The sequence below is a fragment of the Dreissena polymorpha genome, chromosome 3 (assembly GCF_020536995.1).
Source record: "Dreissena polymorpha isolate Duluth1 chromosome 3, UMN_Dpol_1.0, whole genome shotgun sequence".
NCBI lineage: Eukaryota > Metazoa > Mollusca > Bivalvia > Myida > Dreissenidae > Dreissena > Dreissena polymorpha.
The window spans coordinates 149,167,293-149,183,853 of NC_068357.1; the positions used below are offsets into that span (position 1 = coordinate 149,167,293).

General features: G+C 36.5%; 1 long non-coding RNA gene across 1 annotated transcript; it reads left to right on the plus strand.

Moving 5' to 3' along the window:
* Positions 1-2,428: 2,428 nt before the first annotated feature.
* Positions 2,429-15,810, plus strand: LOC127871951 (uncharacterized). Its single transcript, XR_008045647.1, has 6 exons — positions 2,429-2,541; positions 3,940-4,006; positions 7,983-8,121; positions 10,576-10,767; positions 13,906-14,055; positions 14,520-15,810. It is a non-coding gene; the product is annotated as an uncharacterized LOC127871951 (long non-coding RNA).
* Positions 15,811-16,561: the final 751 nt, after the last annotated feature.

Genomic DNA, 16,561 nt, shown 5'->3' on the forward strand with positions numbered 1-16,561 from the left:
TTTTACTGAGAAGGGGGAGTACCATTACGGTAGATAATTGAACTGTTTATTGGCACTACCCCCGGTAATTGTCATAACGCTAATGCTTTCGGGCGAAACCATTGTTTAATACCGGTTTACAAGGTTATTTACTCAATAACGCACATTTAATGGTCCGTTGCACTCAGGCATGCACCTGCCATGTTTTATGATGTTAATCTGGTTGTAAAACCCCATGATTGAAGTGTCATTAGATATCATAAACAGGACCGAAATTTGGTAAAATAGCGCTGTAAAATATACTGTCCGAAAACTTAGAGACATTAATTATGGACGAAAACTCGTGTGTCCGAAAATTAAGAGTCACGAAAAATAATTATTTTTGCTAAAAAAGGGGTGTCCGAAAACTAAGAGTGTCCGAAAACAAAGAGTAATTACGGTAAGCCATTAAATTACATGCTGAAATATGTCCCTTCGTCTCAATTAAAAGGGCTGCAGTCTGCAACCATTTTAATTTCAGACCATGGTATGGTTTCTGTGCAGCTCTTTAAATTTCATACCTTAATTTCTCAAATAGTGTCACTGCATGAGCCCCTTTAATTACATACCACTATTTAACACAGAGTCTCAATGAAGCCTTTTTCATTTCAGACCTGAAATATAATCTTTGTTCCACTGCAGCCCTTTCAATTCCATACTTGTACAGGTCCAAGAGTCACACTGCAGCCTTATTATGCTCCCCCCCAAAAAAAAATTGGGGGGAGCATAAAGTCGCCGCTTCATCTGTCCGTGCGTGTGTCCGTCTGTCCGTGCACAATGTTTGTCCGGGCTATTACTCAGCAATTAATGACTGGAATTCAGTTAAAACTTTATAAGAAGCTTCATTACCAAAAGAAGATGTGCATATTATCAGCCGCTTCTGATCGGATGATTTTTCACAGAGTTATGACCCTTTGAAATTTTCCATTAACTGTAGATATAGTGCAATTCTTTTCCGGGCTATTTCTCCCCAACTACTGACTGGAATTCAATGAAGCTTTATGGGAAGCTTAACTACCTTGAGGAGATGTGCATGTTATTTGTGGGTTCTGGTTAGATGATTTATTTAGAGAGTTATGGCCCTTTGAAATTTTTAAGTTGCTAAACCATCCATCGTATTATTATGTCCAAAGTTATGCCCCTCAAGATGTTTCCTTTTATCTGAATATATAGTGCAACATTGTGACAAAAAAAAACTTTTGGGAGCATCACCTGTCTCCGACGGTTTCTTGTTAATTTTAGACCTTATAATATGTCTCTTAGTCTCACTGCAACCCTTTTAATAACAGATCTTAGTAAGTCCCCTTGCCACACAATAATGAACTGTCACTGCATGCCAAGGATGTCACTTCCTGTGTTAAATGTTTATAACTCGTACTTCAGCATAACCCTTTGCATGCTGGGAAATTTGTCGTCTGCTAAAATGTCGTCTGCTGAATTTATAAAATTAGCATTTTCTTCAATTTTTTTTTCAAAGAATACTATCAGAATAGCAAACAGTTTGGATCCTGATGAGACGCCACGTTTTGTGGCGTCTCATCTGGATCCACACTGTTTGCAAAGGCCTTCAAAATTCTGTTCCAGCACTGAAAGAGTAAAAGCACTGACTAAAACAAGAATAGTATTTAAGCAGGTTAAACAAACAAAACCTGACACGTTTGTTTAACAATTTGCTGTATAAATATGACTGGTGTCCCACAATAAAAGCCCAAAAATATTGCTATTCCATAATGCTTCAATTATAACTAGCTCAAGTTTTGGTTTCTTATGGTTGCTTAACCAGTTTGCATTGATCCAACAAAATAGGCTTTTGATGTTTTTTATACCCCCACAAACGAAAAGTTTAGGGGGGTATATGGGAGTGAGCTTGTCGGTCTGTCGGTCAGTCGGTCCGTATAAAGTGTCCTCTCTCTTTTTTAAGTTGTTTTCATCCGATCTTCACCAAACTTGGTCAGATGTTGTATTTAGATGACGTCTACGTCAAGTTAGAATATGGGTCATGCTCGGTCAAAAACTAGGTCACAGGGTCACTTAGTGCGATTTAAACATTGAGCATAGTGTCCGCTCTCTAATTCAAGTAGTTTTCCTCGAGCTTCACCAAACTTGATCAGAAGTTGTATCTAGATGATGTCAAGGCCAAGTTCGAACATGGGCCATGCCGGGTCAAAAACTAGGTCACAGGGTCACTTAGTGCGTTTTTAACATTGACCATGTTGTCCGCTGTTGTTTTTTTTTAAGACAACATGCAAAATATTCTGTGTCAATGGGGCATGTGGGGGTATTCGTCACGTCTGTGACAAAGCTCTAGTTTTATTTCCTTGTAATGCCATCCCACATCGAGCTGCAGGGACATTATTCATTGTAATAACATTCAAATAAAATCTGTTTTCTGCATACTGATGTGATGAGTAACTTTTTTAAAGCACTGTGAGCATCCTGATGTCCACTATTGAGGACTTGCAGAACTTAATGTCTGTGTGCCAAGTTCCACTACTGGAGACGGAGGAAGGTGTGATAATAGAGGTAAAATTGCAAGATATATTCAACTGATAACAATTTGGGATGAAAATTGAACTCAGAATAATATTTGATGAATTTCAATTTTACTTTATGCCACTTTGTGCAACCAAGATGTATAAGTATTCTATCATAAGTCCCATCCTTAAGATCTGAGCACATCTTTCAGTGCAAGGTAGTCCCAGGCTTTGTTATATATACTTCACTCAATCATCAAGTTTAAAACACTCCACCTTAATTAAAGACACCCTCAGTAACACAATATTCCCTTTACAAAGCAACATGTCAAAATATAATTTTTAAAAGAAGGGTATGCAAATATTTCTACACAAGTGCTCAGGCAAAATTTTAAAATCATCATGAATGCGCTTCCCTTCATCATTTACATGCCTTTGCCAGGACAATATTAAACAAATTCTCTCTTAAAGGTTTGCATTAAATTTTACTCTCGCAAATTGTCAAACAGTATATCGTCGCTGTCGTTCTCAAACCTTGTAGCTCCAAAATTTTCAAAAATGTTTTTTCGTCTTTTCCAAATATATGAAGTCTGGTGCGTGTTTTGTGCTATATATCGTAGCTCTACGCCAATCAGAGCCATTGAAAAATGCACTTGACAAAATGTTGTAGCTTGATTAATGGCTTTTTTCCGGCGAAAAGTCGTAGCGACGTCATTTCACCTTTAGGTACGTCATTTCGTTTGGACAATTTTGACAAAAACGTTTTTATATTTGCAGCTACGAGGTTTCCTATCAGGACGAATTGTCGTACCTCATACCACGGACGCTCCGTGCTTATACAAATGACACAACTGTGGTGACAAAATATCGTAGCTACCATGTCTGACTGTCAGTATGACTTATCAGTATGACTTGCGCGACTACGGCTTATACCGTATTTTGCAGCTTCATTTGTTTGGTATTTTTACAGAATTTCAATTTCTAAAACATCGTAATAAAAAAATGAGACGGTTTTTTCTCTCTCCTGAAAACTTGGCATTTTGTAGCTACGAGGTTTGAGAACGACAGCGACAATATCATATAAAATAATAATACAATCTGTGTTCATGATATGACCAAGTATACGTGTATTATTAAGTGACCAAACTCAAGATGTATCAACTTATTGCATTGGATAATGCACATTCCGTTACTCACTGTTGCAATATATATGTATCCCGGAAAAAGCAAATTTTTGGAATAACCCACTTATCTGCTGGTACAAATAAACATGACCCATTTATAATCCTTTCAAAATAACACACCGTATCAACCGTTATTATTTAAAGGAAGCTATCATTGGTTGATATAATGGACCAGTGTTGTTTGTACCGGGGTGATAAGTGGGTTTTTCTAAACTCGTGCTTTTCCGGGATCAGTCTATTGAAACATAATGTCACACTTTCAGGTGGCAAACAAGCTGCTGACAATATTGAATCAAATTCATGAGAGGGCCAGGACCCCTATGACACAAGGTAATCTAATAACAGACGGGATGTAATGACCAAACAGACTCGTGATTTTACAATAGAAAATATTATTTAGTGATGCTTGTGTTTTTATTCTCCGGGTGTAAACTGAGACCAGGAAGTCTGAACAGTGCCCCAAATAAGCTGCGTATCTGCATTTTCAACCTATTAAAATGTTTTAAAATGCAAAGAAATACAATATCATGCGTATTGAAAAAGCAACTAATTTGACTTTTACGCAAATTCATCAAATTTGATGCGTACGGTACAATAGCTTCCATCAAATGCTTTTGCTCATTTTCGGTATTTTTTCTTTGGAATAATTATTGTAAAGCGGCGACGCTTTCATTTAGCAAGCGTCTGGATGACATAGCAGGAAAATGGTTAAAGATATTCAAACGCTCTGCGGACTAGATTTCATAGTTCAATAAAGCGCATGACCAAATTATTTAGGACAACAAACATAATTTTCAATCTGACTTAATCCAATTTGAAATATGTGCATGTATTTGTAAAGTGTCTGTTCTTTCAGTTTCTATTACGCTGCGTAATAAAAATGTCCAAGAGTGGCTGAAAGACGTGTGCGATTGTTGCGACAAAATATCGGTTGATCGCAAACTTTTTCGAACCAAGAAAGCATCGATTTTGTTTAAGTTTAAATTTTATATTATGGACAGTTTCAAGGGTTAAAGATATTATGAAACATCAGTTTATTTAAGTTAATTATGATAGTTTACAGTTTTAATGAATCAATACAAGTGTGCAGCTTCAACAGAAGTAACGCAGCAATAATTTTACGGTATGCATTTTTAGCTTGACTATTATATATGAAATATATATAGTAGATATAGTATCCTACTCACCCCGGCGTCGGCGTGAGCGTTAGCATGAGCCTGCAAATGTTAAAGTTTTTGTAGCACCCCAAATATTTCCTATGTTACGTGACATATTGCTTTAATATTTTGCATACTTCTTTACCAACATGACCCCAACCTATAAACAAGAGCAGACAACAATTACCCCATGAAGGCTTACGTTATACTGTCAAGCACTCGAATAGTCGAGCGCGCTGTCCTCTGACAGCTCTTGTTATAACTTGATTCACCGTATTTAAAAAATGAAATAACCTTATTTTCAAAATCAATGGGTAAAATGGTTTTCAAAATAATTATCTGGGGCACTGGTCTGAAGGCATATGGCAACTGGCCTCTTGTGTCCTGTCATTTCCACCTTATAATAAACGTACTTTTGCACTTAAGCCTTGATACATTCATCAAAGTCTCAGCACATTCAGATCACCAGCCTTAATTTTGACCTTGACATACAACTTATTTTGGACCAAGGCTTATTCATATTGAACAATTCATCAATACTGCCTAGGGACATTAGTCTTAATTATCCCAATGCTTTTTAAAAAGCGTGGGGATATTGTGGTTATCTCCGCCATCCGTCCGTCTGTCTGTCCTGGCCACTATCTCCTCCTACACTGTAAGCACTAGAACCTTGAAACTTACTCACATGGTAGCTGTGAGCATATGTGCGACCATGCACTATTTGGAATTTTGATCTGACCCATGGGTCAAAAGTTATGGGGGTTGGGGTGTGGCCCAGTCAGAGATTTTCACTCATTTTTAGCTCGGCTGTTTTCGGAGATTGTCATAGGCTATTGTCATAGCCTCCTCGTCGTCCGCCGTCCGGGCGTCGTGCTTAAACCTTTACATTGGCTCTAAAATTAAAGTGCTTCCACCTACAACTTTGAAACTTCATATGTACATGCACCTTGATGAGTTCTACACACCGCACCCATTTTTGGGTCACTAGGTCAAAGGTCAAGATCACTGTGACCTCTAATATAAAACTTTAACTTTGCCTCTAACATCATAGTGCTTCCACTTACAACTTTGAAACTTCATATGTACATGCACCTTGATGACTTCTACACGCCACACCCATTTTTGGGTCACTAGGTCAAAGGTCGAGGTCACTGTGACCTTTAATATAAAACTTTAACTTTTCTTCTAACATCATAGTGCTTCCACTTACAACTTTTGAAACTTCATATGTACATGCACCTTGATGACTTCTGCATGCCATTTTTGGGTCACTAGGTCAAAGGTCAAGGTAACTGTGACCTCTGATATAAAACTTTAACTTTGCCTCTAACATCACAGTGCTTCCACCTACAACTTTGAAACTTCATATGTAGAAGCGCCTTGATGAGTTCTACATGCCACACCCATTTTGGGTCACTATGTCAAATGTCAAGGTCACTGTGACCTCTTAAAAAAAACAACAACAAGAAATGTGTTTCTCAGAAACATGTCCTCTTCTGCGCTGCTTTGATTTAGTTTTTTTGACCTTTGACCTTGAAGGATTACCTTGACCATGACCTTTTACCACTCAAAATGTGCAGCTCCATGAGATACACATGCATGCCAAATATGAAGTTGCTATCTTCAATATAGCAAAAGTTATTGCAAAATGTTAAAGTTGGCGCAAACAAACCAACAGACAGACCAACAGACAGACCAACCGACAGGGCAAAAACAATATGTCCCCCACTATAGTGGTGGGGGACATAAAAATAAAATCTGACAAGCTTTTGCAGCTGATCGTGGCACCCGTAATGCGGTGCTCTTGTTTAATGTTATTTTACATTATATTCTTCATTTCTACACCGATTTACTTCTAATTGATACTGAACATCTCTTATGACAATACGATCAATCTCAACTATGCATGGCCCCATGACCAACCCTGGGGCGCCCCGCAAAATTTTGTTTTAACATAACTTCTTCATTTATTCACCAATTGACTTCAAATTAATACTAAACATCTCATGGTCAAGATCCTGAGATATTTCCGCATAATTAAAAGCCAGATTGGTGGTATAGACCCGCAGCTAATTCATAATTATAATCCAAGCCAGATTGGCAGTCAAGACCCCAAGCTATTTCAGCATAATTAAAATCCAAGCCAGTTTGGTGGTCAAGATCCCAATCTATTTCAGCATTATTAAAACCCAAGCAATTTAGGATGTCAAGACCCCAAGCTATTTCAGCATAATAAAAATCCAAGCCAGTCGGCGGACAAGACCCCAAGCTATTTCAGCATAATTAAAATCCAAGCCAGATTGGCGGCCAAGACCCCAAGCTATTTCAGCACAATTTAAATCCAAGCCAGTTTGGTGGTCAAGATCCCAAGCTATTTCAGTATTATTAAAACCCAAGCCATTTTGGCGTTCAAGACCCCAGGCTATTTCATATTGTTTTTGCCCTGTCTGTTGGTTTGTTGCTTTATAATGTTTGTTTGTTTGATTCAACTTTAACATTTTGCAATAACCTTTTGCAAAATTGAAGATAGCAACTTCATATTTGGCATGCATGTGTATCATATGGAGCTGCACATTTTGAGTGGTGAAAGGTCAAGGTCATTCTTCAAGGTTAAAGGTCAAATATATGGGTCAAAATCGCTCATTTAATTTACACTTTTGCAATATTGAAGATAGCAACTTGATATTTGGCATGCATGTGTATCTAATAGAGCTGCACAATTTGAGTGGTAAAAGGTCATGGTCATCTTTCAAGGTCAAAGGTCAAATATATGGTGACATAGTGTTTCACAAACACATTTCTTGTTTTAAATTTTTATTTGTTGAAAAACTTGTCCCCAAAGTGCTTTGTCAATATCCTATATAATAAGTCTCTTGCTAAATCTTGTTACACTTCCTGCTCACTTAAAGTTAGTCCCTTGGGGTCTTAGGTGACCCTCATTGTCCCTCTTGTTTAATCAAACTTAAAGTCCAGAACATAACTTACTCGTGCATTGGGGACTTTAAAGTAGCCTTGCACAAATAGTCTTGGTCAGTTTTGTATGGTCATAAAATAATGCTTGTTTTCCAAAATCTATAATAGAAGTACAATATTAACAAAATAATGTGTGCTTGCCTAGCCTATTTGCTTAATTGATGACTGTGTTTCAGGTGCTGAATAATTGCCAATGCGTAAAGAGTCTAACTTTTACCCATGATGCTTGCAACACTCTCAGATGGAGCATCTGACTTCACCATTGAATGCTGCTGTTTGATGTAAAGGACTTGAAGATGAATCCTGCCCCAGAAGGTAAATTGAATGCAATATTGAAGGCAATATCTGTTATTTTACCATTTCAAATTAATTTGTCCTAAAATCTGTATTAATCCGACTTCCCCCCACCCCTCTTCAAAAGTGGAGGGTTGTATTGAATTGTTTTGCTGCTATTGTCGGTCTATAGACCCTAAGTACAGCTTTCCTATCAGATCTTCTTCACACTTCATGAGGATGATTGTGCACCTGATATATTTAGGTGCTGTCCAGAACAGAGGCCTGTTGATACTGGAATCCCCATGGACATGTCTTTTGCCATCTGTCTCAAGACAACAGACTTGTCTCTAGGAGTTCTTCTACACTTTTCAACTAACAAACTTAATTACAAACAAACCTGCATGCGTGTTTGCTCATGATATGAAGTTGTGCATTTATGACTGTATGACCATAGAGTAGGGCATAAAGTAGTCACATCAACTGTCCTTGGTTGGGTGGTTGGGAAGAGTGCTGGTTTCTGTCTATCAAGATTTTGCATCCGCTCTACAGCTTAACATTCCTGGATAGATTTTAATATAACTTCAGAATATTATTCAGCATGACAATTCAAGGTAAAAGGTAAGGAATTTTCAATTCAGCTCTGTGACTGAAAGGATTATAACTGGTCAGCTTTATTTGTATACCGGGTATATATATATATATATATATATAATTATATATATATATATATATATATACGTTTGTTTAGTTTACATTTACAATCCTAGTTTTCTCATCTGAGCAGGAACAGTGGTTAATATGAGCTATTGGGATCATGCAACCTGTCCAGATTATGTTGTCATGTGGGGAGCATGGTGCAGTATGTGATGTAAATTTGTTTGCCACTTCATTTGTGAGTGAATCTTGAAGAAACTTGGTCATAATATTGACAATATCAAGGTCATTTTTGATTCTATGTAAATAAAGTTCATGGAAGATTATGCTTTATCCTGTTTTGCTTGTTCCCTATAATGTAACTAAAAATGAGGCGGCAGATTTGAAAAAAAAAATACAATGAGACATCCCAGCACCTGGTCAGCATCATGTATACAATCACGTACACAGTTTGTAGTCAACAGAAACATCATGTTATGAAACAACAATGATGCAAAGCATAACTGGGCACTGTGAAATAAATTCAAATTATATAATACATGTTTATCATATAAATTTGAATTTTTCAGTGATATACTTCAAAATACCACACATGTGAGTTCAAAAGGATGTTCAAATGTATGGTTGTCTGCAAAAGTGAAGACTTTCCTCTGAATACACATGCACTTACTTTTTATTAGCTCACCAGAGCATTAATTGCTCATGATGATGTTTTGTGATTGCTTTTTGTCCACAATGGATAGCCTGTCGTCTGTCATGTGTTGTCTGTCAAGCATCCTCAATATTTGCCTTGTTAACACTCTAGAAGGAACATTTATTGTCTGCTCATCATGAATCTTGGTAAGAAGATTTGTTTCCCTTATATCTTGACCAAGTCTGAAACTGGGTCACCTAAGGTCAGGGCTTTATTTTTCCTGATTTTGTGAAGCGGCCCTGGCCCCCTCACTTTGTGAAAAAATGAGTCACAAACTTTTCAACATTGTGAAAAAACCAGTTGCGAACTTGTACAAATGGTGAATTTTAGTTGGTTAAGAATTAGTATAGCATAAGCATGTTTAATACTTGCATCATAGGTCAGAAGATTTGTTCCAAGGATATCCGGCCTGAGTTCAAATATGGTTGTGGTCTGCTTAAATACATGGCTGCCATGTGGTGGGGCAGTATTCCTGATAATTGGCCATTGTAAAAGCTTGATAATCTATTAAAACTATTGAAGTGAAATTTTAGTCCCATCTTGATGAAAGTTGGTCTAAATATTTGTACCAATGAAATAGCGGCTGAGTAAGGAACTGGGTAATTTGAGATAAAAAATCTTGGTCACTTTGTCAAATTGAAGATAAAGCTTGTAAACATCTAGAAGTCAAATTTCAAATCAGAATAGTTTAGTTCCTTTGTTTCTAATGTGAGCGTCATAGAGCCCATAATCCTCTTGTTCACAGAAGATGTGCCTGCTGCGGTTTGATCTTTCCTCAATATACATCTGCTGATGTTTGTTTCAGAGAGTGCATCTGCAACTCTGTTAACCCATTTATGCCTAGCGTCTAGAAAAAAGGCCTTGGCAAACAGCATAGACCCAGATGAGGTGCCGCATCATGCGGCGTCTCATCAGGGTCTGCGCTCTTTGCTTAAAGGAATTTTTGTAAGAAATATTCTAAATATAGAAATAAATATACTAGACATCCCTAACTTCGGAAATGAATTGATCAAATTTAGAAGGATGGGAGAGTCCACTAGGCAACTCTGCTATTGGGCTATACATATGTTGCTGTTTTGTTAACAGAAAAGCATCTTTCCTTTGTCGTGGTGCTTTACATATTTTTCATTGTTGCTATTTTGTAGTACAGAAAATGTGTCTGCTGGTGTATGAGAGCTTCACTTCAAGGTACAGGAAGCGGACTAGAAGTACCAGTCACACATTAACGATCTACTCACAGAGAAACCACGTTCCCTGCCAGTTTAAACTGATGAGGATAAAAGTTTGATGTGCATGTTTGGCAATTTGTTGTATCCTTTTAGTGTTCCACTGAACAGGTATATAGGATTGAACTCTTTCATGAATCTTTAAAAAAATCAATGCGCTCCGTTACTATACAATATGATTCTGACTGAAAATCTTTCATGGTATTCATGATGCCATCCTTGACAGGACTCAAATGACAATGTACATACAACCTGGCAGACTATCAGCTGCATTTATTTTTGAGATCGCAATAGACGCTTAAAAATCGAAAGGGATTGCTTGATTGGAATATGAAATTGAAAAGAAAAGTACCTTTTGTACAAAACAAAACTGTCTGGTATGAAGATAAAAACTAGCAATATATTGCAATGTTTCTTGTTTATTGTAGACTTTGTTTTACATTTTGTATATATATAACTTCTATGATTAACAATATTGACGTCATTGATAGACCTTATTTTATCTGAACATATAATTGCTATTTAGTCTGGATTATGACTTTATTGTGATAGTGGGAATGCAGCATCAACAAAAGCTTTTGAAGGGTATCTGTTAAAGCTAGATTGGTCCATTCTGGTTCAAGTCCTAATGAGTATTTCCTTGGACCAACTCATATTCATTCATACATGTATTAACAAGTGTTCAGCGGTCAGAGACATAATTATGCCCCCCCCCCCCCCCCAAACAGGGCTTTGAACTAGTGACCCCAATTTCAATAGGGGTCATTTACTGTCAAAGGCAAATGCGCATGTGAAGTATCAAGCCAATCAGTCAACTCTTTGATAAGTTATTGATCGAAAACTATTTTCACACCTATTGTGACAGTGACCTTGACCTTTGATCTTGTGACCCCAATTTCAATAGGGGTCATCTACTGTTCAAGGCCAATGCGCATGGGAAGTATTAAGTCAATCGGTGAAATAGTTTTGTTTTTGTTTTTTTAAGTCAAGTCAATTTTATTTTGTAAACAAAGGCCTCTGGCCCAAAATACATTGTGATACATTATAATTGGCTATTAAATCTTAACAGAGTTGCGTCTGGAACATGTTTATAAATATATATATGGATTGTGTAATTGTATAAAGCACGTGGTTAAGTTATTCATATTTTTAGATGTTAACATTATTGTGGCAAGACAATTTCTAAATTCAAGCACACACATATAAAAAACAAAAAAACAACAACAACAACAACACAAACAGAATAGATACGGTGTAAATATATTGAAAGTATTTGATTAGTTATTGATATTTTTCAGTAGGTGATATACATACATACATAACTTTTTTAAAACAGCTTCATCATTAGAGCTCATTAAGGTATAAAAATCTAGCAGTGAATCGCCTGAAGAATACCAGCTATAAAGATTATTTAATCGTATATCGTTGTATTTGTTACACTTGAAGAAAGCATGGTATTCGCAATCTATATAGATACTGAACTTCGTTTATAGAACAAGTATAGTACATATTCTGTTCTCTTTTTGTATATTAGTGTGTCTCCCCAGTTTGATTTGTAATCTGTGGTTTGAGGCTCGGAATTTCGAAAGAGCAATCTTATATTTAGGTGGGAAGTCAATTGATAAGTATTTTTTGTGTTAAGTAGGCTTTTGTAATGCTTATAATGGTGACAACGACTCGAGTTTGAAACATCGTGATGCCATTTTTGCGTGCAGCAATCAACAACGCTTGTTTAAATGATGATATAAATATGTTTTTATCACCAACATCTTGACTTATCCAAGCATAACCAAATCCGTATGTAAACGATAAATTTCTTATTTTCGATGCCCAGTAGATTCGCCCAGCGTCATCTAGTGATTTTAACAATAAATAACAATTTCTCGGATAACGATGCGTGGGCATTTGTAGAAGGTTACACCAATAACTAATGCAGTTAGTTAAATAATTTACACACAATGGATGTCTACCACATTCTCCCAATACAATACAATTATTTGTGTTTTTATTTAGCTTAAGGAATTTTTTCCAAAAAGTGGTGTGAACTGTTTCGATTGCTTGTACTTTTATGAGTTATTGATCAGAAACAGTGTCACTCTTTGTGTGAAACAGTGACCTTGACCTTTGACCCCAAAATCAATAGTTGTCATCTACTGTCCAAGGCCAATGCACATGGGAAGTATCAAGCCAATCGGTGAATCAGTTGATGAGTTATTGATCGGAAACAATTTAATTCTTAATGTGTAACAGTGACATTTGACCTTGTGACCCCAATTTCAATAGGGGTAATCTACTGTCCAAGGCCAGTGCACATGTGAAGTATCAAGCCAATTGGTCAATTCGTTTTATTAGTTATTGATTGGAAACAATTTTCACACTTTGTGTGATTGTGACCTTGACCTTTAACCTATTGGCCCCAATATTAATAGGGGCTATCTACTGCAAATGCACATGTGAAGTATCATTAGCCAATCCGTCGATTCGTTGACGAGTTATTGATTGGTAACAATTTTCACAGTTAGTGTGATAGTGACCCTGACCTTTGACCTAGTGACCCCAATTTCAATAGGTCATCTACTGTCCAAGGCCAATGCACATGTGAAGTATCAAGCCAATCAGCCGATTTGTTGACGAGTTATGGATCGGATAATGAACTGGTCAACCGGCAGACAATGTATTGATCTGATTTTTTTTTCTTAATGTGTAACAGTGACATTTGACCTAATGACCCCAATTTTAATAGGGGTAATCTACTGTTGAAGGCCAATTCACAAGTGAAGTATCAAGCCAATCGGTCAATTTGTTGATGAGTTATCAATCGGAAACGATTTTCACACTTAGTGTGATAGTGACCTTGATCTATGACCTAGTGACCCAATTTCAATAGGGGTCATCTACTGTCCAACGCCAATGCAAATGTAAAGTATCACGCTAATCTGTCAATTTGTTAACGAGTTATGGATCGGAAAACAAATTGGTCTACCGACAGACAGACTGGTCTACCAACAGACAGACCGACTGACATCAAACAATACAATATACCCCTACTTCTTCAAAGGGCATAAAAAGTGTGTACAGACCTATTTGTACGTAGATATGATACCCTCCATGAGCCAATCAAGTATGTATATATAAATTTTGGCACATGAACTGATGTATTTCATGCATATGTACTGAGATACACGTATATTTCTTGTGCATTGACTAAGATACACATAGCATATGTACTAATATACACATATATTTCAGGCATATATACGGAGCCAAACATGAAGAGCTCTATGAAGGAAGGGTTTTGTTTGAGAAGGACTGGGAGGAGAGAGTAATGACTTCCAAAGAGACCATAAATGCCGGGATGTCAAAGTTTAGGTCCTTGGTTGAAGGTGGATCTAAAATAAAGTGAATATTGGTCATAGATGATGATGAGTGTTATTCTTAAATGGCTAATCTATCTTTAACAGTTTGTAATTGTAAGGATGGGTCTCTTTTCCATAACTAGGACTGTTGGTAAGAAAATACCGGTAATGAATGAATTGCATTGTATAATTGTGACAGCAGTTGAAGTTATTTATCATGCAAAAATGGACAAAATACAACACTTTAAACAAAATCTCACAATTAAAATCTTCAAAATTGCAATGATTGCAATAGTGTGATAACTGCACTTTCTGACGAACTTTCAATTTCTTTCAATTTTTTAAATGTTGTCTTTCCAAATTTGATATTACATCAGCTCTCTAAAAATCCTCTCATTTATTTACAACAGAAACTGCTACAATCAAAGCACAAGGCTAATGTGAATCTTGCTGCAACTATGAAGTACTGATTTGACCAGATGAAGTATATAAGTTTTGTAATTTTAGCGTGCCCATCCCCAAACTTTGGCAAAGGTGACCTGTTCCATCAGCCCTGAGTGCTGGCAAAACAGGACATCTATAGCACGAGGCAGCAGAATATGTGCGCCCAACTGTGATAGGAAGACTCAGAAAAATTCAGCAACTTCAAGCAACTTTGTTTATCCAAACAGACTGATGAAAGTATATCAGACAGTGTTCTTTGATTTTTCGTATTTTAACATAACATTTATGTTGTTGTGTAACCCCGACAGCCCATTTTGGGGCTCTGCCATGCAGATGTTGCTTTTATGTCGTGGACTCATTGTAGAACTGTTTGTTCTCGGTAAAATGTTCAGTTGTATCATGCACTACAAAGTTCAAGTCTGTTTGGGTAGAATGATTATTACAACTTTTTAAGTTAATGCCTTCATAACTAAATTTTGAAGGAATCAATTTATAATAATGAATGCCTGAATAAAGGTGTTCAACTTTTTTTATTATTATAGATTTCTTAAATAATTTAATCATTTCATACTTATTCATACACAAAAGTGCAGCTAATCAATTCTATATTAAAATGCATTTTTTCAATGCTTGAATATGTAATATACATTTCTTTAACTACCAGTTGATAAATGTAGACTTTGTGTAAACATTTTTTAACATAGTTAAAAAAATATGTGTATGCTATCTGATTGAACCAGCAGTGCTCAAAATGAACTTTTAGAAGTCAATCTGCTCTTTTGTCAACTGGGCACTTAAGCGCACATTTTGTACTTTCATGTGACTTTGTATGTACCCCAGGCTATACTATTTTTGCCCTGTCTGTTTGTTTGTTGTTGTTTTTTGCATCAAACTTAAACATTTGCCATGACTTTTGCAATATTGAAGATAGCAACTTGATATTTGGCATACATGTGTATCTTATTGAGCTGCACATTTTGAGTGATGAAAGGTCAAGGTCAAAGTCATCCTTCCAGGTCAAAGATCAAATATATTGGGGGGGGGAACATAGTGTTTCACAAAACATCTTTTTTTTAATATTTCATGCTTTATATATTTCTTACTGCATGTATTATCATTTAAAAAACTGTTTATATCATTAATTAAACTAGTTGAACTCAAATTTAATAACTTCTAGGAACTATTGATCAATTTGCTGCAAAATGTGATCAGATAAAACAAGAGGGCCAAGATGGCCCTAGTTCGCTCACCTTTTTATGCCCCCGGATTGATAGATTGGGCAGGCCCGTACCCAGGCACTGGGCCCAGGGGCCCGGGCCCCCCCAGCTGGCTGTCGAGTTATATTTTTTTTTAAACTTCATACATTTACTCTTTTATTAAATATTTCGGCCAAAGGCCTTCTTCAGTAAACGATTATTAAGACAACTTTACATAGCGTTTTCTTCTGTCGATCATAACGGAAGTAAATCAAGAAGAAAACGCTATGTAAAGTTGTCTTAATAATCTGAAGAAGGCCTTTGGCCGAAATATTTAATAAAAGAGTAAATGTATGAAGTTTTAATAATTTCCTCCCTCTGGAGATCCAATACATAGAGTATATTTTTTTTTTAATGATGGGCCTACTGCAAATTTTCTCACATAATAGGGCCCACAGTACACTTTCCTGCAATACAAATGTGCAGATGTGTTTTATTGCCCCTGATACACAAGGGGATTAGCGCTAATTTACTCGCCAGTGGAGATAAGCCCCTAGGCATTGTTTTCTTATCACCTTGTACACACATCCCCGATCTGTCAATTACCCATTGTGATCAATGCCCCATCTTTTGATGGTGGGTGTAACACGTCTTTTGATTGGACAAGGAAAGAGAAACAGCGAATGGATGGAACTGATACAGAAGGTTGTAGGTCTGAACGATAATAGTGTTTTCTCTTTTGAATTCAAACCACCTCTAGAGTCATAGCTTATTAAACATTTCTGTGAAAACTTGTCTTGTAGTTACTGACATATAACCATAGTAGTATTTTCTCTTTGAAATCAAACCTCCTCTAGTCATACTTTGTTACATTTCATAATAAAGGTTTTTTAGTTTCAATGGTTGCTT